Source organism: Lactuca serriola, chromosome 4 (assembly GCF_051521515.1).
Source record: "Lactuca serriola cultivar US96UC23 chromosome 4, Lser_US96UC23_V15, whole genome shotgun sequence".
NCBI lineage: Eukaryota > Viridiplantae > Streptophyta > Magnoliopsida > Asterales > Asteraceae > Lactuca > Lactuca serriola.
Window position 1 is genome coordinate 341,700,927 of NC_136411.1, and position 16,914 is coordinate 341,717,840.

Genomic DNA, 16,914 nt, shown 5'->3' on the forward strand with positions numbered 1-16,914 from the left:
AGAATAAGGTTTAGACCCTATTGGATGTTGATAATATTGGTTATGAGATCTAGGCCCTTTGTTTGTGTTTAGAGTCAAATGTAAAATGTGAAACATAATGTTTCAGACTTGATTCATGGAATTAGGATTTTAGTTTGGTATGTTTTAAGTCAAAAGTAGTTAGACAGGATTCTGGGGCTCTTCGATACCTTTCCTTGCATATAAAATATGCCGAAAACGAAGTTGAAACGAAGAAGTTATGGTTTTTTTGAAGTCGAAGTGGAAAACGGGGGGTTTTGATTACGCATTGTGTAATTTAAAGTTATGCATGGCGTAATAAGGGTATAATGAATTACATAGGGTGTAGTTTATGTTTCGTAGGGAATAATATGAGTATATGAAAACCCAAAATCTTCGGTTTTGTGCCCTATTTAAGGGCTCTAACTTATAGGAAACCTTCTCATTACCAGCCTCCATCACTTAATATCATTCCTTGAGAAACCCTAGCCTCCTCTTACTTGTTTTTGAGCCTTATCATCATTTATGAGCTCTATGTGGCCCTCACTGATATTGCTACTAATGTAGCCACTGCTGTCGTCGCTGCTACAAGAGGCCGAGGAAGAGGTTCATTCCAGTACCGAAACTTCAACAACGTGAAGCCCCGAAAGTTTGATGTGGCCAAGGACCTGATTATAGATCTGATATGGATTTCAGATGTGGAGGGTTGTTTCTTCTCCTACTCTTGTCCACAGGACTGGAAGGTTAGGTGCACCTTGAAACTCCTTCGATTGGGCACAGAGGACTGGTGGAACCTAGTGACCGGTTCCTATACTCTTAAGCAGAGGACCGGTGTTGCCGGGGAGGAGTTCTCAATGATGTTGACCACAAGGTATGTTCCCCTGGTGGAGAGGGATAGATTGGCTTTGATGTACCTGTACTTGAGACAGAAGAAGGAGACGGTGACAAAGATCACCAAGATGTTCATTGAGAGGGCTTTATTCTGTCTTGAGTTTGTTGCTTTAGAGTAAGCCCATATGAAGCGATACTTGAGCATATTCAAGACTGACATTTGATGAATTTCGACGAAACCCATAGGATTATTAGTAATTGATTGTGATGTACACAAATGTTATGGCTTGAATAGAGGGTTGATCTTATAAAGCTTAATGATATCGTCCATAATTTTTGGGGTGAGATAAGATGACATACGATCAACACTCTGATTATCTTTTTTTCATTACAAAGACATGATGAAGAGACAAAAGGAAAAGATAAAACAAGCGAGAGGAGAGAATTGCGGACTGAAGAATGTGGATAGTTAAAATCATAAACTGTCCCTTAAACAGAACAAAAATATAAATTTTGCATTGATAGTCATGAAGTATAGGGTGATGATGAGAGATAGCTTTATAAAACTGTCATATCAACATTTAAGTCTAGTTCAAACTTATCCACTTTTGGAAGGATCAGCAGTAATGAAACCAATTCAAATTAATATTAATAACAATTCGAACTAAGGGGACTTAATGACGTATATGCTAGATAAACCATCTAACCTTTATCTAGTTCCACATATACCAACCGTAAGAACACTTGACGAACTGTCAGAGCGGTCCATACGTAAATATCAGGTCGATCCGAGGAACGAATAATTGAGACATCCGATAATAAAATCGATCATGTATATGAACTGGCAAGATTCAAACCGGTAAATCTCGATATTACCAATGTAAAGGTTGTAACTTACTCTTAAAATCGCAACAATACCTTGATTCTATCAGAAGTGACTAATGAGTCTAGCTAAGTACAACCTTTTGTACATTCCATAGCGGATGCATTAATGACGAATAGACAAAACCCTACTTGACACATCGAAGGCTATGTTTCCTAATGGAATAGATATAAAAGCTAAATAAGACGAACAAGACATGTGCACAATAGCGAATACATTCTCCGTTTCACTATGGTTTCATCTTCGTTCAACGTCAAACTTAATAATCGAAGTGATCTACCTGGAGCCCAACCCTGCTGAACATCTAACGGGTTGCAGTGCATTTCAGGTTAGGTTCGAAACGTCAGCCTTTCAAACCATATTCAAGCTTGGCTATACCACAAAGGCTAGAAAATATAAGTTGCATCATTTGGTGTTAAGATATTGTTATAAACAGTGACAAATCTATGACCAAAATCAACGTGGTTCCTTATATAAAGAAACGGAAAAAAGTATGAAAATATAGGTCTTTCGGCAAAGATAAGATAGTTCCTTATGTTTTTTATATATAATTGTTGTATATATATATATATATATATATATATATATATATATATATATATATATATATATATATATATATATATATATCTTAGGACCCACCTTATGCATGAGTAGCTACATCCCCGGATATAGAGTATTGTTATTGTTGGTATAAAATACTATTAACTTTAAAATAGAACTAAATAATATGAGATTATCAATGGTTATAGAGTACAAAATTGATGTGAGAATGTAATAAAGATTGTCTGGGTTATAATTAAGTTAAACCATCAACAAAGGGTATTATATGTTTGAAATATAGTACATGATTATAACTAAGGTTAAACCATAAACAAGAGGTATTATATGTTTGAGATATAGTACAGTTAAAAAGGTGTACTGATCTATTATATCTCGAATGTTATACACCCTGATACAATACGGTCGAACCTTCCGTATTATGTATGCAAATATAACCGTACTATAATTTTCATTTTCTAGTAGTTTATATTTGAACCTGGCCATAATCTATTCCTTCTACATCGTTCCCTATCTTTCGGTAGTTTGTTTTTAAAGAGTTATAGACCACCTACAATTTCCTTTCTTTCTTTGTTATTCTCTGCATGTAGCTAATAAACCGGATATTTATTAAATATGGTAATTAGAATCTAAGTCGAACATCATTTTAAACTTTCCTTTAGGTCCAAGTAATTTGTATTTCTTACTTTAAATAGATGTAATTGCAGATTACGTTTTACTTCTTCCTTCTCTACTCGACAGAAATCACACATACAAGAAACTCCAACGTAGCCCCCGGCACTCACCGGTTCCAAATCGAGAATGAGGAATTTGCAGAAAGTTCTCTCTATTGTTTTCCTCCTGTTCTTCATCTTCACTGCACCATCCTATGCAGATATCAAATCTGTGAAGATCCGTTATGATGACCGAGGTCTGATCGACTTCCACAAGTTTGAGTTCACAAACATGGGTCAACTCTCCGTTTCCATCTCCTCCGTCTCAGTCGCCTCTATGCCTGTCACCTCCAACTTATCACGACCTGATCTTTCACGTATTGGTTTCTTCCTTGTCTCCGACTATGCAATAAACTATATGGTTGGCGAACATATTTCATGTTACCTGGATTCTAAATACATCTCACTCCTATTTACTTTCCAAGATTTCTCGAATCCTTCTCAGTCTTCTTTCAACAAATCGTATGCTGTGACATATCCAAATTCCTACACACTCACATTCGCCAACTGCAACCTCCTATCACACGTAACAATGGATGTCAAAGCAGAGTTCTACAACACCCATAATGGCACTACCAAAGACTACCTACCAGCCAGGCAAACAAAGCTCCCGTCTCTTTACTTCAATTTATCCGTCATTTACCTGTGTTCTCTAGCGTTTTGGATCTCCATATGTTTCAAGAACTATCCATCTTTTCATTGGATTCATTTACTCATGGGAGTGTTGCTTCTTATGAAGGGGTTTAACTTGTTATGTGCGTCCAAGGTCCAACATTCTATAAAGGTTACAGGCACTCCTCTTCATGGATGGGATGTCATGCTTTGCATATTTCAGTTTATCAGGACTGTGCTCTTCTATGCTGTGATCGCGGTGATTATTGACGGATGTTCTTTCTTGAAGCCGATTTTTCCAATTAAAAACAGTTTGATAATTGTGATCCCACTTCAAATTTTCGCTACAATATCTTCTAAAGTGGCACGTGAGGTTTTACTTGAAGAATCCAGGATGTGGGAGTTTGGATCAGTTTTTGCAGACACCTTTTGTAAAATGCTTATCATGGTGTTCATTGGAATTGCGGTTTACTGGAATTCAGAGACCGATAAGGCAGTTGAGAATTATTCTGCAAAGATTTCTCTAATTCGGCTGTTCTATGTTGTGTTTATTGTATGCTCGTTCATTGATTATGTTTGTGCAGTTGTCGGCAGTGATTGGGCAATGGCAGGAGAGAAAGCCACTCTTGTGTTGTATATTGTAATGTTTTTATTGTTCAGGCCATCTGAGAAAAGCGTATATTTTGGTCAACTATATCTTCCAGTACCAGAGGGGCTTGTGGGGGATGTGGAGCTTGGTTGTGGTGTTTGAGCTTTGACATGCGCAGTTTTCAACTGAATCTTTAAGTAGTTTTTTTTTGGAACAATTAGATTTTAATACCAGTTTATTGACATAGCATGAACGGAATTAATGATAGTACGTATTGTGTTCAGTTTTTATTATTATTTAGTTGTTGATGTTGCTGGTTCAAAATGTCACCCGTACGTAGTTCTTTAATATATGATGTTGATTTGTTTATTGAATTTGTTTTGTGTTGACACAACATTTGTTTCGTCGTATTGAATATCTTGACGATTACAAGAATATCACCCTTTAGTGGCAACATTACTACTGGCGACAGGGGCTTTTAGCGGCGACAAATGCTAGAGTCGCCGCTAAAAGTCCACATCGCCGGTAATAGTGTCGCCGCTAAAGGGTTATCATCCGAATCCGCGTTTTCCCCCTCCGTTACATCTAAGTCCACATCGCCGGTAATAGTGTCGCCGCTACAAGTCCACATCGCCGGTAATAGTGTCCCCCTACGGATTAGCTACGGAATATGCTTTCCGATAGACTTTCGTAGGTAATCCGTAGCAAAATAGTTATGGATTAGGTACGGATTTTTCTTATTTTCGATTTTTCGGGAACCAAACTTCGTTTTTTTCGCTCCGTTTTTTTCACACCTCTATTATACATGATTATCTATATTTTCACCAATTTATAGCTATTAATATCATTTATAAAGCCGTGTGCACATACGAAATCCATTTGCTTGTTTAATGATTTAACACTATAATGCTTATGAATACGTACACATACATCTCATAAACACGTATACATGTACACATATACCACAACTCATTCATGTATATAAATATACATATACAAACATAATCCATCACAAGTTGGTGAAAAGTATAGACATTATAATGTTAAACTGTGAAACGAGTACTTGATCCCGAAGGGGCACACAACTTTATGAACGATATTAATAGATACAAGTAGGTGAAAGTATAGATAATCATGTGTAGTAGAGGTGTGAAAAAAACAAAGCGAAAAAAACGACGTTTGGTGCCCAAAAAATCGAAAATAAGAAACATTCGTAGCTAATCCGGCTACGGATTAGCTACGGAATTTTCTTATTTTTGATTTTTCGGGCATCAAACTTCGTTTTTCACACCTCTATTATACATGATTATCTATATTTTCACAAACTTATAGCTATTAATATCATTCATAAAATTGTGTGCACATACGAAATCCATAACTCGTTTAGTGGTTTAACACTAGAATGCTTATGAATACGTTCACATAATCTCACAAACACGTATACATACACAAATACACGTACACATATACCACAACTCATTATTGTGTATATATATACATATACAAACATAATCCATCACAAGTTGGTGAAAAGTACAATGTTAAACTGTGGAACGAGTACTTGATCCCGAAGGGGCACACAACCTTATGAACGATATTAATAGCTACAAGTTGGTGAAAATATATATAATTATATATAGTAGAGGTGTGAAAATAACGAAGCGAAAAAAAAACGACGTTTGGTGCTCGTAAAATCGAAAATAAGATAAATTCGTAGCCAACCCATAGCTACTTAGCTACGGATTAGCTACGGAAATCTAACGGAAAACATACTCCATAGCTAATCCGTAGGTAATTAGTATCCGTAGGTATTCCGTAGCCATTCCGTAGCTAATTAGCTACGGAATACCTACGGATTTTGCATTTGTAGCTATTCCGTAGCTATTCCGTTACTAAACTAGGGCATCACATTCTGTAGCTGATCCGTAGCGATTCCGTAGCTAATTAGCTACGGAAAATTTATGTAGCTATTTTCCGTAGGAAAATGCCATGTTTTCTAGTAGTGTATCCGCATTAACCTAATACCGGCGAGATATGTGTCGCCGCTAAAAATTAAAATTGTCGCCGCTAATAGTTAGCTAAAAAATGACGCGGTACCCTTCCCTCCAGTTTGTCGCAGCTATTGACCCTTGTCGCCGGTAAAACTCTAATTGTCGCCGCTAAAAGTGTCGCCGCTAAAGGCTCTCGCAGATAATAAAAAAAACGCACGCAGTTTCTTCATTTCTCCATTCTGCTTTCTGTTTGTTTTCATTTCTTCCCAGTCACTCTTTCAGCTACATCCCGAGTTTCTCTTTAATTAGGTTGTTCCAACTACATATCTCCCCACATTGTGTCAGATTAAGGATCAAGGGGTGATTAGGGCTTTTGGGACCGATTTCTAGCTTCATTTCTTGAAGAAAAGTTAGTTGATTTTGTTGTTTCCTTTTTAATTTGTATGTTAATTTCGATTTATAGCTGCATTTGATGATCAAATGACAACAAATTGTTCAATTTCTTGTTTTTGGTGGTGTTGTCTTTGGATTAGAAAAAAAAATGAATTTGATTATTGTATTACTACCACTTTTAGTTTAGCCTATAGGGACATTTGGTGATTATTAAGAGCTGAATTTGAGGATTAAATTGCAATAAATTGTTCAATTTCAGTGTTATTGGTGGTGTTGTCTTTGGGTTTACCGGTGAGGGTATTTTCGGGTGTAGACCAATTTTTTCGGCTACATATCCGTTGATTTCCGCCACTAAAGGTTCTATTATTTCATTTTTTGTGAATTTGGTATTTGTATGTGAAAATTATGTTAAAATTGTCATTTGTGAAAATTAGATTGTACATTTGGTATTTGTATGAATATATGTGAATTTGGTGTATATATGCCAATGTAGGTGTGTTTGATGTATATGTGGTATATGAGTATTTGGTAGAAATATATATATATATATATATATATATATATATATATATATATATATATATATGATATTATTATCTATATAAATATATATATATATATATATATATATATATATATATATATATACTTCTACCAAATACTCATATACCACATATACATCAAACACACATATATTGGCATATATACACCAAATTCACATATATTCATACAAATACCAAATATACAATCCAATTTTCACAAATGACAATTTTCACATAATTTTCACATACAAATACCAAATTCATAAAAAAAATGAAATAATAGAACCTGTAGTGGCGAAAATCAACCGGTAATAGCTGGAAAAACTGTTATTCACCCGATGAAACTACAAATCCAAAACCTGGGAGCCATCCAAAATGTCACAAATCACTTTAACAATATTTGCAAGGGTAACATACAAATTAAATTACCAAAACTTAGAAATTTAATCAACACTTTTTCAGTGTTAACATTAAAATTAACAAGGAAATTATCAAAGAAATTTTCAAATCAAATTACCTTAATTTCTTCAAGAACTCCACTTAGAAATTGGTCCCAAATCACACCTTAATCCCTAAAACCCTTAATATGACACAATATATGGAGAAATCAAGATGGAAGAAGCAAGTTGAAGATGAACTCGGTAGAAAGTGTAAGGGGCGAAGGAGAACATGCAGCAACAGAAAGCAAGTAAGAAGAATGAAGTTTCTGCGTGCTTTTTTTTTATCTGCGTCAGCCTTTAGCGGCGACAATTAGGTTATTACCGGCGACTTTTATCAATAGCAGCGACAATCTAGAGGGAAGGGTATCACGTCATTTTTTAGTGAACTATTAGCGGCGACATCGATATTAGGTTAGTTCGGATAAGGGTACCCTAACCGTTGGATTGGATATTTGATCGAACGGTGTAGATGTAACGGAAGGGGAAGACGCGGATTCGGGTGATCAACCTTTAGCAGCGACGCTCTTACCGGCGACAGGGGCTTTTAGCGGCGACACTCTCTAGAGTCGCCGCTAAAGGCCTCCGTTGCCGGAAATAGCGTCGTTGCTAAAGAGTGATTTTCTTGTAGTGTTTTGTGTTGACACAATCTTTGTTTCATGGTATTGAGTATCACTACAAGAAAATTTCGATTTAAGTACGGAAAAATTCCGTAGCAAAAAACTAAAATTCCGTAGCTAAACCTAAATAACTACGGAAGTTACTACGGAATTTGCCAATGAGATTTCATAGCAAAATTTCTTGTAGCAAAATGTTTAACTACGAAATTATAGTTTTGTAGCAATTTTTCTATGGCCATTTCTACAACGTCTATCCGTAGCAATTCAACTACAACACACTTCCATAATAATTTTGTAACAATGAATTTCGTAGTAAATTTCGTAGTCATTTGTTCCATAGCAAATTCCGTAGCCAATTGTTTTGTAGCAAATTCCATAGTTATTTGTTCCGTAGCAAATTTCGTAGCCATTTGTTCTGTAGCGAATTCCGTAGCCAATTGTTCTGTAGCAAATTTCGTAGCTATTTGTTCCGTAGCAAATTTCGTAGTCAATTGTTTCGTAGCAAATTTCGTAACCATTTGTTTCGTAGCAAATTCCGTAGCCATTGGTTCCGTAACAATAGGTTTCAAAGCAAATTTAGTATGATAAAATTATTCAACCAAATCCAATTTTCCAATTATAATATTCATAAAATATGTAAAAATACAGTAAATAAAAATTTAATAGTTACATCAATTTTATAGATATATTACATCATCGAAAATTCTTCTACAAGATTGCCTAATCATCAAAACTGAATATTAATTACAAATACAGTGACAGTTCAACTGAACCACCACGAACACACAAACAACCACATATGCTCAGCCAAAATGGTAAAACCTGCAAAATCAAATTTACAGTAAACTTGATTAAAGTTCAATTTGTTGTATGAAATCTGAAAATGATTTTAAAATAAAAACAAGCCACCTCTTTTATTTGACACACTATTAACATATACACAAGAAATAAAATGAATCACCTTTTGAGCACCATCAAGAAATAAAATAAAATGGTTGTCTTATCTTTTCTCTCAATTATAAAATGTAAAGAAAATGAACCTGCATATTGATCTTAGTAAGTTATTATTGACATTGTTCCATAATTAGCTATAATGTTGTTACATGTGCCTTCGAATCTAGACAAAACCAATACAAATAAAATAAGATATAAGATAAAAGGGTTAAGAAATAGCAACCTACTTTCATTTATTTCTTTATTATAGCATCCTACTCTTATTTCATCCTATTAGAACATCGAAACATCTACCCAACTGTTTACAAAGTAATTTCCATTGATATAATTTTGTAGATTTTTCAAAATATAACGTTCTAATAAGAAAAAATTGAAAGTACAATTTTTAACAAAATATGATAAAATATGTGAGCCCTCTTTCGTTATTTTAATGATTTATATACAATCTAGCTATAAGAAGCTTACATTTTTCAGTGTTTCCTTCATGTTCTTCAAAAAAATTCACACCTTTGATATGCCAATTTTTAACTTATATTTTTCAACAGTATGAAGTCAAATACTGGAAAAGTTTGTCATCAAGTATTGTTCTTCAAATACCATAATTTAGAGTTATAAGTAAGTTATAGTGTCTTGTGGTGCTACACTGCTACTTAATGTTATTTGAGCAAAAATCTTAGAGAACCAACACATATAGGTTTGACTATTTGACTTCACAAGCTCTATGTTCTCCATTTTCAGTTATTCTACTGCACACCAGAAGAACTTTAAATGATCTTTTTCATGTAAGTTCTAAGCAAAATGTCATACTATAGCCATTTTTCTTACACCTAATTGCAAGATTCTAGAAGCAAAACTTTTTAAACTTGGTCCGGCAATATCATTGTTTAGACAATAACACGAAGATCAAATAAAGTTGATTACAATCTTATTGTTACAAAATAATAGAATGAATAGGTGGATATGGAATTATGGAAACGAACAATCTCTGCCTTAAAATAACAAACTATGATAAAATAAGTAACAGGGTATCTGGTATTTGGAAGTTACCTTGACAGCTGAGAGAACAAGTTTAGCATGTATTTCTTGCCACTTTGTAAGATCCTGCTGAACATTTGAGATCACAGGAATATCATATATTTGTGAGTCATCTGCACATCATAAACATAAACTACTCCAATTATAACAAGATCAAAAAAAATCAAACAAATTAGAACTTTGAAAAGGTTTTGAAATATACATAAGCATGAAAAATATCGTAAATCCATAACATGTCTATATAAGCACTCTTCTGTCAACTTGTATATTCAGTTCCAAATTTCTAGAAGATTTGCTACCTACCATTTGACAAGATCAACAACTGAATAGGTCTTGGAAAGTCTAGGTCCACGCCTCTTATGGTCAACAACATAAGGTGATGATGGAAATGATAGTTGAGAATCTGGAAGTGGTGTTGGTTCACGGGTAGCATAAAGAGCAGGTGAAATTTGATTCCAATGATGCTTTCTTTCCGTTGTGATTGTGGTGTTTCCCAAATTCTGGTTTTCCATCAACACCATGGATTCCACTGCCTTGTTTTGTAAGAGTGGAGCTGCTATTTCTTCTCTCCAGTTTTGGTTCAGGTTTTGTCTTCCCTGTTGATGCTAGCTTAGAAGCTTTTGGTTCTATTAAACTATCCAAAGCCACTGTTGTAAATGTAGGCATTGCACCATGAAGATCTGTATTGTTTTCAGAATTTTGTTGGATCAAAAAGCAAACAACATCATCAAAAAACAGATTATAATAAGAAACAAGCGCATAATTTCCCAGTTAGTCGCAATATTTGAATGCAACATTCGTTTTCTAACAGTTTCGAACATTGAAGTTAAAACATCCTTACTATTTCAAACGACTCAATTTTATCCTAAAAATTGGATGCATATTATGCATTGAGAATGTATGATAGCCGAATCGAACAATTGTTTTGCGCATACTACAAAATTAAATCCTAGAACCTCCGAAATGAATTAATTGAACCAGAATCATAATAACACGCAAATTCAAACGTGAAACATCCCAACATTGTGTTGAACAAATTAACTTAAAGTGAAATCGTAATAACGAGCAAAGTCGAATGTGAAACACTAAGCTAACAGAATTAAGCATCGAATTCCAAAAATCACGAGCAAGAAAAACTATTCATCGAATGCAGATGCAGAGAAAATTTAGAAAATTTCCGATCGATAAAAGAAACATGTAATTTAACGGTTGTGGAGTTGAAGGAAAGGAATCAGAGAGGGAAACGAGAAACGAAGAAGAAGAAGAAGAAGAAGAAGATCGTCCCATGAGAAAGTTTGGAACAAGACTCCTTCCCTCCTCTCCATGGCTTGTGGTGAAAACAACCGCTTCAAATTTTCTCTTGTCACGAATAACCATCGCTCTCTGCACCAATTACCACCACAATTTATAAAAGTGCACCAAAGTTGTTGATCTTGTGATCTGACCCATTTTCCCTTGATAAGATTTTATTGAGGTCATTAACCACTGTATAAGTAATCAAATTAAAAAAAAAAAAATACTTTGGTCAATAAAAAGACATCGTTGGACGTCAAAAATTTGTATATTATATATAAAATTATCACAACTTTGCCTATATAAACAGTTTGATATCTGTATAACTTCACCACTGTAAATTAAATCATGATGAATTATAATTTTTCAATTTAAGTAATAAGTTAATTTGAATTTTTCCGATTTTGTTTTTAAAACTTTATCCAAAAGGTGCGAATGGTCACATTACACTCTATGAGTCTATTCTATACGGGTATGTCATCTCCAAACATTTCATGTGTCATTTGTGGTCCTTCAAGTATGAGTTTTTATATAAATCCAGTTCATGGTTGAGTTTATAAATATATTTTCGAGTTAAATTATATTATAATTAAAATTTCAAAACAATTAAAAATAATAATTTATTTTTGTTGTTGAGTTTTCAAAAATAACTACGTATTTTTTATATAGTTTTTTTCAATAATCTTCTATCTTTTGCTACGGAAACATATTCCGTAACTACTTGACTACGGAATTTTGCGTAGCCAAATACCTAGGGCCGGCCCAAGGGCAGGACGAACCGGGCCACTGCCCAGGGCATCATATCCTATAGGGGCATCATTTTTCAGCAAGTTGCTATTGGTGTTGAAAAAAATTGTGGCCCAATCTTGTCAATACTTGGATCATGAATGTAGTTGTTGGAGGCGGCTGGGGAGGAGTAGTCGAAGGCGGCAAATGAAAAAATTCATAGGGAATATAAGCGCGTACAGTAGAAATTGAAGACGAGGAGACAAAAATTTCGATCTGCTACAACGATAAACAATAAACAAGATCTATAGGGACGCCGTTCTTACTACCCTTAGCGATTGATGTCATTGCAATGGTAACTTACCATACGTCTTTACCTGCATCTGCGTTTTCGTCTCGCGTCTTTGGCTTTCGGTATAGAACAAACTCTCAATCTCAATCTCATGACCTCTATTATCTGGTATTTTGTATCTAAGCTCTCATCCTCTCAATCCTCAATTCTCACGGTTAAGCATTTATTCACTATTTGTTGGTTTGTCCATTGGCTTTGTAGAAAAATCATAATCTCCTTAATTGTTTCTGCTTTTTCTCCACAAAATTTAGGTAATATTTTATTTCTATTATGATAAATTTGTACGGTTTGTGTTTTGCAATTATTGTTTTCTTTTCATATCATCACGTAATTCTTATATTATCAAATGTTAACTGAATATTGACTAATGTTTTATTTTGTCCAATTTTTAGTGAAGTAGTTCTTGTTTTGCTCAATGAGTAATTTAGGATATAATAACAAAAAGGAACTCTTTTTAGTTCTTTAATGTCTATACTAATTTGATTATTGTTTGAAACTTATACTTGTTCAAGGAATGCATAATTATACTTAAGTGATTAAGTGGACAAAGATTTCATTTAGAAATTTTAACTTCTGTTTTATGAATTTGCAGTTTTGTGATTAAATTTTACTAAAGTGTCATTTATATTCTAATTTTTGATTGTTGTTCATTTGTCAGATCATTTGTTTCAAAATTTCAAATGTTTTTATTAACATCTTGAAACAAAATTGATGGATTTATTTATTAAGCTATATATTTAACAGGGCAGGTTGCTATTAGAAACATATGTAAGAGAAATCATAATACTCTATGTAGACTACAATGACTTAAGAAATAATCAAGAAAGATTGATTTTTTTTTCAACGATAAAGAAAATATTATATACAAAAGAGAAACCAGTAGGATGCTGGAAAGTACAAACAAACGAGATGCAAAACTGAAGAATAACAACAAAACCAACTGAGGAGCACCAAAACAGAGAGATAAATGCAAACAAGTTTTGAGACAACACCAAAAATAGCAAAAAACTTTAAATTCCACCATTGAAACAGCAACCAACTTGCAAAATAAAGGAGAAAGCTAATCTAAAATACACCATGAGGTAGCAACCATGTACTCACTCAGTCCAACATATAACTGGACCCTATACAAAGTTGTTTTAGGTAGTGACTGCATGTTTAGTTATATGGTTATAGAATTTATAAATTATAAATGTGCTACATTTTTATTTTATAAGTTTATATTTTATTTTAGTTCCCTACAATTATACATACGGGCATATTTATGTCTCTTCGCCCGGGGCATTGAAAACGTATGGACCGGCCCTGTAAATACCTACGGATTTTGATTTAGTAGCTATAGCTATTTTGTAAATTCACTTTTTTGTAACAAGTTCGCTAATAGATTAGCTACAAAATTTTATTTTGTAGCAAATTTTCCTAGCAAAATAGCTACGGATCTCAATTTCATAGCTAACTAGTTACATATTTTTATTTCGTAGCCAGTTATGTAGCCAACTAGCTACATACAAGGATTTTGTAACAAGTTTCATAGAGAACTAACTACAACCAAAAAACTTGTAGCATTATTTGTGGTAAACTAGCTACAAATTTTAATTCTGTAGCAACTATTCAAGATTTAGCGACGGAATGACATTTCGTAGCCATTTCCGTAGCAAATTAGTTACGACCAACCATTTTGTAACATATTCCGTAATAAAATAATTATGAATTTAGATTTCGTAACAACTTTACGTAGCTATTTAAGATGTAGCTACGTAATGCAATTCCGTAACCATTTATGTAGCAAAATAGCTACGACAAGTCGTTCCGTAACATATTTTGTAGTAAAATAGCAACGGGTTTTGATTCCATAATAACTTTCCGTAGCTATTTAGGATTTTTCTTGTAGTGTATCTTGATCATTCTGATTATGTCAAACTATCTAACCAATTTAGAGATGTTCATATTAAATATGTTACCCATAAAGAGTACCCAAATCAAGAGAAATTATAGAAACTAGTAAAAAAGTCCGGGCTTCTCCTCCGGTCGGTTTTATATTTTTCATTGGTAACTGTGGGTGTTGGATTAATTACCAGGATCGTAATACAAATGGTGCGGAACTTAAATCAATATGAGAATCCTAGAATTGCTTCTGCGAATAAAAATACTCTTTAGTAGTTACACAAAACAAGAGATACAAACAACAAATACACACATACCAAAATGGAGTTCTTAACTTTTTCATCAAAGAGATGACAAACTTGCAACAAGTCAATATATTTTAATGTATTTACTCACATTTTTACCAAAATTTACTAATGTACAATAGAGAAGTATCTAAATTCACAACTATACAATCAAGACGAAATGAGGAACTCACCAACATTTCTTGAAAAGAACTTCGGCAATTAGTTAAATTGTTATCCGACATGGTTCTATGATTTCTATCCAATGCATAATATTTAATGAATCTGAAGCAATCGCATCTTCAAGAGCCACAAAAACAACACACAATTACTAACGAAAACCAATGTGATGTAAACTTTGGATAAGAAAGATAAATCTTTGAAAGATTGTATAATATTATAAGTCACACAACCAAAAATAAGGGTTGAGAAATCATGCTGGTGAAAATTGTTTGTATCTTTTTAATGATTAATCCAATAATAACGTTTTTGTACATCTTTTACATAAATGCAAGAAGTCGTAGGAGTTTAACTTCAGAATGGGGTTAGTCCTAAAAAACACTTTTCACGAGCGTTCTTAACCCTTGAAGGCAGTGGGGAAGCTAGATGAGACGTTGGGGGTACTACAGTACCCTCAAAAAATTGTTTTATATATATATATATATATATATATATATATATATATATATATATATATATATATACATGTTTCTTTTTATTGTACCCCAATTAAAGATATTATAACATGTTTTTTAATGTCCGATATTAGATAACTATATATAATATATTGACAATGTTTGTACCTCATATCAAAATTTTTGACTTCATCACTGACAAAAGGGTTATGAGTCAAAACACTCGAATGGCATATGAGCATAACAAAATTGAATTGTTCATAACGTGCAAAAAGAACTCCATTACAAATTGCTAAATTTCTGAATTTTCAATGGAGAAAACATGACCAAAACTGGATCCAACAGCAGCTCTTCCGACACATAAACTTTTGGTTTCTTGGCCAGTCAAGTTAATACTCCCAATAAAATACCAAGTGTTATTTGACAAAAAATTAAAGACTAAGTTTAATCAAGGACAAAAAATGATGAAAGTGTGATTAATACAAGAATAAGTATCTATAGGGACCAGATCTATAGCGAGTGCATTTGTGGTCGCTATTGGCTACCTATAAGGACGACATCTCGTCGCCATAGAGTGGATGATTTTTTTTGACTTTTAATACCACAACGACGGCATATCGTCTCAGCATGTTAATCGGGAAAGCAAGTGGATTTGGTGCGTTCTTGAAACACCTGTGGCGACGACTTATCGCTCTAACAAATAACGAAAAATTAAAAATAACATATTTTTTTAATCACTTCATGGAAATAAAGTTGGGATGTTGTTTTAGGGACATCTATAGGGACGACTTGTCGTCCCCATAGCTTTCTTTGCCCAAAATTAGGAGAGCAACCCCTTTCGTTTCATTCACGCACGCCACTACTAGAAACAGGGGCATCAACGACGGATTAGCGATGAAATATGTCCGACGAAAAAAACCTTGCTCGCTAAATGTCAGCGACGGAATAGCGACAGATTTAGCGAGGGATTAGCTACGGATTCACTTGTCGCAAATTGATAAAAGGGTTGGTAGCTTCCATTGCTACTCTGTCGCTAATTTCCGTCACTAATCCGTGGCTGATGACATTCATTTAGCTAAAAATTCCATTGCTAATTGTGATGATATTTGTATCATTAGTTCTCATGTATTAATTTAATAACCAAAATTCATAGAAATTTTAATACTAAAACTAAAACTATATTGCAAGCATTAAATTCGAAACCAAATAAAAAAAATCAAGTGTCAAAGATTAAATCGATCTCAAAATATCAAAACCAAATCATAAAAATCAAGAGTCAAAGTCTAACTATGTTGGCGGGTTACTTCATTGGGTAAGTTACAGAACTAATGTCGTTATACATATTGGCAATTTCTTGTTTTTCGGCCAAAACTTGTTCACATTCCGCCGTATTGTCTTCTTTATCTCCTTACGCATACGATCAGCAACAAACTACAAAGCAAAAAAAATTAAGTTTACACCTAATTAAACATCAAGCCATATCATGGAATTAAGAGCAACATGCTTTCAACTTAAAAAAAAAGTATATAAATAATTAAAAATAACAACATACTTTTAACTTGAAAAAATTGTAGACTAGTAC

At 33.7% G+C, this 16,914-nt stretch overlaps 1 pseudogene; it reads left to right on the top strand.

Moving 5' to 3' along the window:
- The first annotated feature begins 3,073 nt into the window (after nucleotides 1-3,073).
- LOC145099630 (protein CANDIDATE G-PROTEIN COUPLED RECEPTOR 7 pseudogene) lies at nucleotides 3,074-4,348 on the top strand (annotated as a pseudogene).
- Nucleotides 4,349-16,914: the final 12,566 nt, after the last annotated feature.